The sequence below is a fragment of the Hibiscus syriacus genome, unplaced genomic scaffold, assembly GCF_006381635.1.
Source record: "Hibiscus syriacus cultivar Baekdansim isolate YM2019G1 unplaced genomic scaffold, ASM638163v2 tig00111403_pilon, whole genome shotgun sequence".
NCBI classification, from domain to species: domain Eukaryota; kingdom Viridiplantae; phylum Streptophyta; class Magnoliopsida; order Malvales; family Malvaceae; genus Hibiscus; species Hibiscus syriacus.
In genome coordinates, this window is record NW_024063083.1 from 887662 (window position 1) to 897556 (window position 9895).

A 9895-nucleotide genomic window follows, 5' to 3' on the forward strand; every position below is an offset into this window, starting at 1 on the left:
TGATGAATTTTAACTGACCCGAAACTTTTTTTGATCTAAAACAGCAAGTGTTTTATAATTTGATTTAAAAGATAAAATTGATGATTAAATCTGATTTGAACCGGAATCCGAAAATGTCAAATTATATGGAATGGTGATAAGATTATGGTCTTTATGCTGTTTTTGTAGCATTGACGATATCTACTTTGGTTTGAGTTAGTGTCCTTATTATTCTTATTGTGGAGGAATTTTTTTTAAACAAATATATATTATCGTCCTTGAAATTTTATAAATTAATTATTCTTACAATCGTAAAAGTTTACTCCAACATAAAAATTTACGTGTATCCATGATCCAAATGCTCTGTTTCGCTTGAGGAGTAAGTATTAATTTTATGAATAATATTCTTTGTCCTACAATTAAAAATTGCCAAGTCAATTCCTAGCCATAGGTGTCCTTGTAGAAAAATGAACTTGGACTATGAAATGAATAAAATAAATAACAAATAAAAAATAATTTTTTATTATCATGATTTTGCATTGTCTTAATAAACGTCTGTATACGTGTAATTGATATTTTATTTTAAATAATTTACTTTTAGATTTTTAATTAATTTATAATTATACGTTGAGTCCTTTAAAATTTAAAAAAATTATAAATTAAATCAATAATGCTCATTATTAGTAGAACTTAACGGTGCTCGTCGAGCATCGTAGAATTTTCCTTTTAAATAACCTAATTAATCTTCTTGACTCCTCAGTATATATACATCCTCCATCAGGGTTGATTCTGACTATTTTTTTGCTTGGGGTGAAATAAAAGAAATGGACTCATAATTTTAAAAATTATAAAAAAAATATATAGTATAAAATTGATATTAATTTTTTATTAAAATAAATAAATAGTAATTAATTATCATCTCAAAAATGTCAAAAAATATTAAAGCACACAAAAATTTATAGAAAAACATTGTCTTTGAGTATTTTTTGATACAAAATCATAGTGTTAACATTAATATTTTCCAACATATTTTTTCCATTACATAAGATAGCTAGCCCATTAAACATTTCTTGTGACATTGTTAACCTTAAGTAATTTTCAACAATTTCAGCTTAGATAAGCTTCTCTTAATTTATTATGAGAAAAAAATAATCTCTAACTTATGAGAAAAAATAATCTTTAACTTAGAAAAACCCTTTTATTTTAGAAAAAAAAAATCCAACTTTATCAACATCCGACAAATTATCATGAGAAAAAATAATCTTAAAATTATTACAATATTCTCTTAATTTATTATCATCAAGTGACTTCAATCTTATAAAATCAATTAAAAATCCAAAAAAAGTTTCAAAAATCTTTAACTAACGTTTTTGTTTTTAAATTTAAAAAGGTAAAATTAAAAAATGATTAATAAAAATTGAAAAAAAAATGAACAGTTATAATAAATTTCAAAAAATTTATAATCAAATCGAATTCTGCAAAGAAATGAACAATCATAATAAATTTCCAAAATGAAATGAACGGTTATTCGTACAATAACTAACGTTTTTATTTTAAATTTAAAAATGGTTAATAAAAATTAAAAAATAATTAACGTCTATTGGACTTTCCAAAAAAATTATTATAATTGACATTTATTGCATTTAATTTAAGAAAAAAATTAATAAATTTGTGGGGCCCTATCTAACTGGTGAAACCTTTCTTTATGCATTGAAAAATAAAATTTTTATGGGCCCTGGGCGGGCGCCCCTTCTGCCCCGGCCCAGGGCCGGCCCTGTCCTCCATCCCTTTTTCTCTCATCGTGCTACCAGTATTACTACTGCACTTGATATTATTCACCTTATATCAAGCAGTGTCCCTTCCAAAAACACGAGAAAACACTTCATGATGCCTGGGACTACAAGGGTCGCCTTGTCCAGCGTTCCAAGTCCGGTGGTTGAACCAGCGCCGGCATGATTCTAGGTCTTTTATTATCCTCTCTTCAATTATATTTTTTGGAAAACAGTTTCTCAAAATCATATTTAAGTGTTTAAATGATGTTGTGTAAACTATTTTTCACTAATTAATAAATTTTATTTGTGTATATGACAGGTGTTGAAGCATGTGAGAGGCTAACAACGTTAGGTATCGCTGTTAATTTGGTGACTTATTTAACGGGCACCATGCATTAGGCAGTGCTACCTCAGCCACCACCGTGACCAACTTCCTTGGCACATCTTTCATGCTCTGTCTTCTCGGTGGTTTTGTCGCCGACACGTTCCTCGGCAGGTTTGGTCCATGCTCCACCTCCCATGCGCTGCTCTCACTCAAGTTACTAACAATTTTCCTCTTGTTCAATAAATTCACAGGTATCTCACAATTGGAATCTTTGCCACAGTTCAAGCAACTGCAAGATTCATCTCCTTTGTCATCTTAATTGAAAATAACATATACTTAATTTTCTTTTTGATTCTGTTGTCAAGCAGGGCGTCACCATTTTGACAATCTCGACAGTCATTCCAAGCCTAAGGCCTCCAAAATGTAGCAGGGACAGCAACACTACATGCACCCCAGCTACCAGCAAACAACTCAATGTTCTCTACTTAGCCCTTTACCTGACTGCCCTTGGCACCGGCGATCCCAAATCGAGCGTCTCAGGGTTCGGCTCTGACCAGTTCGATGACTCGGACCCAGAAGAGAGATCCCGAATGACAAACTTCTTCAACTGGTTCTTTTTCTTCATAAAAATAGGTTCACTTGGCTCAGTCACCATTTTGGTATACATACAGGATAACTTAGGGCGTGAATGGGGCTACGGATTGTGTGCATGTGCTATTGTGATATGGTTGGTGGTGTTTCTATCGGGTACAAGGCTTTACCGTTTCAAGAAACTGGTTGGGAGCCCATTGACACAAATCGCCGCAGTGTTTGTAGCTGCCTGCAAAAAAAGGAGTTCGGGATTTCCATCTGATTCATCCTTGTTTTTCGACATTGCGATGTAGCTGAGGGATTCAATAAGAAGAAGAAGAAACACAAGTTGCCCCACAGCAAGGAGTTTCGGTCAGTGTTCTTATTTAACAACCAATCTGCTTTCCACGAGTAAATAACGGATGATTCGATACATGCAAAAAAAAGTAAGAAGGCATCACGGATTTAAACTGTGGTTACGATCGTGTTTTCTGTTATATTGCGTTTATCATGATTGTGGCAATAGCGTATGTTATATAGTCAAATTCTTAGATGGCATCTTTTTCCAGTGGACCTCGATAAATGCATGCAACCAAAGAGTAAAGTTATTGAATCGGTAACACCTCACTGTTTTTTGCCTTTGTTCTCTCTTGCTTTTGGGTACATCAGTTTCATTTCATGTCCTGAGTTCTTGTTTGGTTTTCCTTTTCTTATTGCCAATTTGCAACCGAAAGTTTTCCCTTTAGAAATAAAGACAACTTGTGTTAGCAAACAGAGATTTGGTTTCCTCTAGTCTGGACCATAAAATATATGTGTGGTTAAGGTAGAAACGAGACCACATGCCACATTGCCAGCAGGGACTTGTGCAGATTGCTGGTTATTTTGTTAACCAGCTTTAAACTGTGTGCAGATTCTTGGACAGGGCGGCGATCAAGAATCCATCTCGTCCTGAGCCAATAAATAAGTGGAATTTAGCTACGTTAACAGATGTGGAAGAAGTGAAACTGGTGCTAAGGATGCTACCTATTTGGGCAAGCACCATCATATTCTGGACCGTCTATGCCCAGATGACGACATTCTCAGTGTCTCAGGCCACCACCATGGACTGTCACATCGGAAAATTCCAAATCCCACCAGCATCGCTCACAGTTTTCTTCGTGGCCAGCATTCTCTTAACCGTCCCAGTTTACGACAGGCTTATCGTTCCCGTTTCAAGAAAAGTTGTGAAAACCCCACAGGGTTTAACCCCATTGCAAAGGATCGCTGTTGGTTTAGTTTTATCCATTATTGCAATGATAGCTGCAGCACTGACAGAAATAAAACGACTGAGAACGGCAAACTCACATGGTCTCACAGATAGCCCTACGTCTCAAATCCCATTAAGCGTCTTCTGGCTGGTGCCTCAGTTTTTGTTTGTGGGTGCAGGGGAGGCCTTCACATATATAGGGCAGCTTGACTTTTTCCTAAGGGAATGCCCTAAAGGGATGAAAACGATTAGTACTGGTTTGTTTTTTAGTACCCTTTCATTAGGATTCTTCGTTAGTTCTTTGTTGGTCATTATAGTTCACAAGGTTACCGGGAACAAGAAACCATGGCTACCAGACAATCTGAACCAAGGGAGACTCTAGAAATTCTATTGGCTTTTGATGATTTTGAGTTGATTCAATCTGGCAATTTACTTGGTTTTTTCTAAATGGTATGTTTACAAAGACAAGAGGCTTGCAGATGAAGGGGTTGAATTAGAAGAAGATGAACCTACCTTCCATTAAAAGAAGGGTAAATTATAAATGGGTAAATTATAAATTTGGTAACTAAATTTTACTCTTCATCCTATTTCACTCATTATACTTTAAATCTTTTCAATTTTCTCACGGAACTTAATATATTGAGTTTTTTTTGTCACTCAGCATTTAAATAGTTAACGGCGTTAAAATGAAATGTTATATAGATGCAAAACAACGTCGTTTTGGTCAAATTTATTTTTCAAAATGGTGTCTTTTTTAACGCCGTAACTATTTAACAACGGAGTGATCAAAATAAAAAGAGAGTAAAGTTCAATGACAAAAAAACCCAATGCATTAAGTTTAGTAAGTAAATTAAAAACTTTTAAAGTTCAGTGTGCAAAATATGAGAGAGTAAAGTTCAGTGATGAAATTTATAATTTACCTATTATAAATTTAATAACTAAAATTTATTTTCTCCTATTTTACTTATTGTACTTTTAATTTTTTTAATTAACTCACTCAACTTTATACATTTGTCTTTTTTGATCACTCCACTATTAAGTTTTAACGGCGTTATTACGTGGATTAAATAAACACCATAAATGAGTTTATGTGCTGAATAAAGAAGTGAAGTGATCTAATCTATTTTTTTTTCACAAATCAATTTCCATGTGAGTGTTGGAGAAGAGCTTTTTTCACTTCCATTATTAAGAACCAAGACAACCTAATTTTACCAGAAAAACAGCAGCAACAGCAAAACAAAGACACCAAAACCCCAAGATTTAGCTCAAAGTTTGAATTTTTCTCTACCAAAATTGCAATCTCACCCCGTTTCAAACTATGTAGAATTTGACATCTATAAATTATAGGGTTTAAAGGACCTTAATGATTCCCATGTAGAATTTGATGATCGTTGGATCTTTAACAAATTCAACTAAAGATTTTCTTCAAACAAAATGATAAAAGAGGAGAGAGTATCCAATGTAACATGCTTGTTAGTGTTGAAGAATCAAGCAACCCCATGATCATATTTGCCAAAACCACCACATTTTGTTATGGATTGAGCTGTTGTGTTACTGATTGTCTGAGAATATGTGGATGACTTGGTTTGCAAACAGAGCTTTGGGATGCAAAGCTGGGGTTATCCATCTATTCGGTTGGATCCGCATTATGGGATTCCAGCAGTGGACCTTTTCTGATCCTCTTACGGTCTGATCGCATCGATCCATCAAGGAGGGTAAGCAATTTCCTGAATCCATTTACTGTATGCCGAGCCATAAGGCTAACTTCTTGATTGCTTCTGTTTTTACTTCCATCAGAAATGCAACTAAAGAACTGACTGGTGAGTCTGAAACTGCTTTGAACAACTTCATGAACTTTGAAATCCCATCTTGGGTTCATTGAAACACAAAGCACACTTGGAGCTTCTGTCATAATTTTACAACTCACTTCAATATGGACTAATAAGAAAGGAATGCATCTGAAGCTAGCTGATATCTCTAAATCAATGAATAGGCTTAAAGATGATTCCTAGTTACACTGATATCGGATTAAACAATACATATATGTTAAAAATCTGAACAAGTTTCGAACATTCACTTGAATATCATCTAAAAGTTTTTCTTCCAACATAATTGAGTCTTGACAGTCTGCTTCTCACCGGTTTGCACCAGCTCTCTCCATTAGCCATCTTAGCTCGCATTTTCTTGTACTCCCTTGATCTTAAAACTCCCTCAAGAATGTTTATATCTTCACTAATTTCATGTCTAGAAAGAGATGCCAGACCCGGAAGTATGTCCTTTGAAAATCCTTCAGTCTCCTTCCTCTTCTCAACTTAGTACCAAAGTCTTTTGTCAGCCCATCGCTCCATTCAAACGGCTTCGATGATACAGAAAAATCAACAGCACTGTTTTCTGCCTGTTTCAAAGTCATTAACTCAAATGAATCATAGGAACATTGTGATTGCTCCTTGTCCTCATTCTCTAGCTCATTGGATGCTGTCTGGGTTGAAGATTTCTGATAGCAAGCTGAGTTCTTAAGAGAGATAAGTGATTCAGCTGCTATTTGGATAAAATTATCCACTTCAGCTGATTTGACTATGTTATCGTAACATTCGTGTTTTATTCCATTACTACCAGAAGATGTTTGATCCTGCTCACCTGATAGAGTTTCTGCAACTTTAGATCTCCCATGGGTTCCTGAAAACTGATCAGAATCAACAAGATTGAATTATAAGGTTGAATTCCAGATTCTATAATCCTCACAGGATTAGAATCATCATCGGAAATGCAGCTCGACTTCCCTGAAGGAGAAGACCCATTGGGATGTACATCTTCAACGGTAATTTGGATTTTATCAGAACATAACACATTGTCCCCTTCTCCAGTCTTCTCACAACCTGACAGTATAGCAACTACACATTTAGCGCCCATAACGTGAACATGACCATTTTGTGGTTTAAGAATCAACGCATCCTCTCCATTCTTTAAGTTTCCATCGTGCTGCCACTGTCCTCTCCATTCCTTGAACTGTTAACAAAACTTTTGACTTAACTTTTCTTCCCCAGTCTTGATTATTGGAACTCAAGTGACGAACCAGTATGGCATCATCTGAGTGACAAGACAAATCATCAAGCTGAACTTCATTAAGGTCCACACATCCCACTCCACGTGAAGCCAGCTGCTGCTTTCCGGTCAAAAGTTTTTCATGCGACATATTTTCATTGTGTTTCAATCCTGCAAATGGGACAAATGAAGATAAGATAAATACAAAACATGTTCTTTAACTGAACAAGAAACAAGAATAGAATCCCTATGAAAATGCAGCTTCTAATGGTAAAGCAAATTACCAGTACTTTGAACAGAATAGCTCCGCTCTTGCGAGTTGCTATCTCCAACAAAGGAGCTAGTCATTGCTATCTCATGAGATAAATCATTTTCATGCATCCTGAAGAGATTGGATCAGAAATTATTGAAACTTGTGAATCGTGGTTTCTTCCAGAATAAGTAACTTCAGCAGCATCAAAAGATGAATGTTTTTCATCCTCATTTGTGGTCTGCTTAGTAGATTCTTCCAAATCAATGGCAATTCTAGAGCAGGCATTAGTTTTCTTGTCATACCCACTTCTGTCTTTATCTTCCTTTTTTCCTTTGGCCACTCCAAGGCTTAGAGAAAGCCTCAACTCCAGTGGATCTGAGAAATGATCACCATGGAGAGAATTTACATCCATGTGTTCCTTTAAGTGATCCCCAACCTTTACCCTTTGGAAGATTATTATCCCCAGGAGTCATAAACTGATCAGGTGTAAGTTGAAGATTGAAAGGCCTTGGCTGAAATTTATAGCTATTGCCCTGCCAACCGTCCGATAACTCCAGACTAGAAGACACTCTCGAGTCCAGCTGGACAAAATCTCACAGAGAAAAGGTATTAGATCAATTAACTCATCCTGTACAAAAGAACAGAAACTTTCCAGAAGATGAAAGTCATGATACTGCATGCAAAAGAAAAGAACTTTCAAGTAGATTTTTCTTATGATAAAATAAGTTTCACCAAATCTTCATGATTACACCACATCATATTTCTAACCTTAAAAAGCTTTAAGATTTATGGCATTTTTTTCACAACACTCAAGGAAGAGGAAAACTGATAAGTGAACCAAAAACTACTCAAGCATCCATGAAGTTCAACTTTTTTTCTTTATTGGATGGTTGGAATTCTATTCCAAAAGCCAAAAGCGGCAGGAAGAAACCTCCTACAGTAAGTAATTTATGGGTAAAGCCTAACGAATTTAACTAACATGTCTTATGCCCTGCTGTATACAAAAAGATAGATTTACAACATTGTTCGAAAGATTACGAACAACACAAAAACAACCTTTTAAAGCAGCAACAATATTAGAGGACAACTTCTAACATCTCAGATAGTAGCTTCAATTACCATGTGAACTGAATTTGTTGGGAGTCCAGTTTCTTGAGGAAATGATTGTGCATTTGATTTCCATGAATTGTACGTTTCAAGCTCCAGGGATGTCTGATGATCCCTCATTAGAGTTTTCTGAACACTATATAAACGATGGAGCTCATGAACCTGAAAACAGACATCTAGAGTATAAGCATCGAGAGTAGGGATAGATATATGCAACAAATTTGGGCATCCATGGCCTCACATTCCGCCTTATCATAAAAACAATGAGTTGAAATATAATTTTAAATCACAATAACTCATTTCATTTGAAAGGAACAAAACCGGCAAGAACAAAATTTTCAAGCCAAAACCTTCCTCACAAAGGCGGCTAAAGACGACCTATGAAAGGGAAATTATTCATAGGCAATGAATCCAAAGCATCTCTTATGTCATTTTTTAACATAAATATATGGAAAACTACATGCAAAGAGTCACAAAGGATATCCTTGTACCTGTTTTTTGAACGATTTCCTGATCAAGCATTGTCTGCTTGAAAATATCTTTAGGCGAATCAGTGGCTGGTGGCATTGAATTCATATCAAAATCTTCTGCTAACATTTTTTACTCATAAAAATTGAACAAATACATCAATTGATATCAGATCTGGCATCCTCAAATAACTAAGTCTTGAAATGATGTTTTACACAGTCCTTTGCTCTCCATCTCTGCAGTTTCCATTGAGAAAGTATGATTATAAGATAGTGCAGTACCACTAATAATAATCAACAAGGATGTGAAATTGCGAAACCGACTGCCATTAAGTAAGCCAACTTTGGGAAGATGCCTTCCGCGACATCAAACACGTGTCTAGAAATTCCTGTTTTAATAACTACGAGATATGCGTTGAAAAAGTTTCATCAATTTCATGGCATGCAAATAGGTCAACTCCTTGCTGACAATTATTTCCATTTGAAACAACAAATTTAAATAGAAATACCAAATTGATAATATTCACTGCAAGATGTTTACGGTAATTCTACTATCTACTTGCATACTTTTGCCATAGAACAGTTTAAAACATCATTAATATTTCGAACGTGTAAACTTGCTGAATCGGTATGAATTGTAATAAGTAGCCAGATAGTATTATTCATTATGATGAAAAATACAGATGATTTGGTCCTACGAAGCAAAGAGTCTGAAGGCACAGTGAAAGATCTGAACATATAAATCAAAGAATATATAACTAAATATAGCATCACAAATAAAGATTGCATTTTCTCAACAATTTCGGATTGAACAGTACTGTATGTAGGACATGTTATCTCATAATATGGTGTAAAGGAATCCCCCAGAATGATAACGTTTAACGTTGAAATGATATATTCTAATAGATAAAATATAAGGTTCAACTAAACTTCATCCATAAGATAACTTTTCCTAGGAAAAAGATAAAAGGAAGGATGCTACGAGGTATTTAAATTGCAGCTGCGGTCGTGTTTATTGTGATTGCGGTCGCAGTTATGAAATAACGGTTACAACGAAACCTTTACCGCTATATAACGTCCGCTATTCGGATTGCGTACTGCTATTTAAATCCCTGACTCTGAGAGTTTAATACA

General features: G+C 35.1%; 2 pseudogenes; one reads left to right on the forward strand and one right to left on the reverse strand.

The window, feature by feature from the left end:
* Positions 1 to 2200: 2200 nt before the first annotated feature.
* On the forward strand, positions 2201 to 4415 carry LOC120162725 (annotated as a pseudogene).
* Positions 4416 to 5362: 947 nt separating this feature from the next.
* LOC120162726 lies at positions 5363 to 7282 on the reverse strand (annotated as a pseudogene).
* Between the last annotated feature and the right edge of the window lie 2613 nt (positions 7283 to 9895).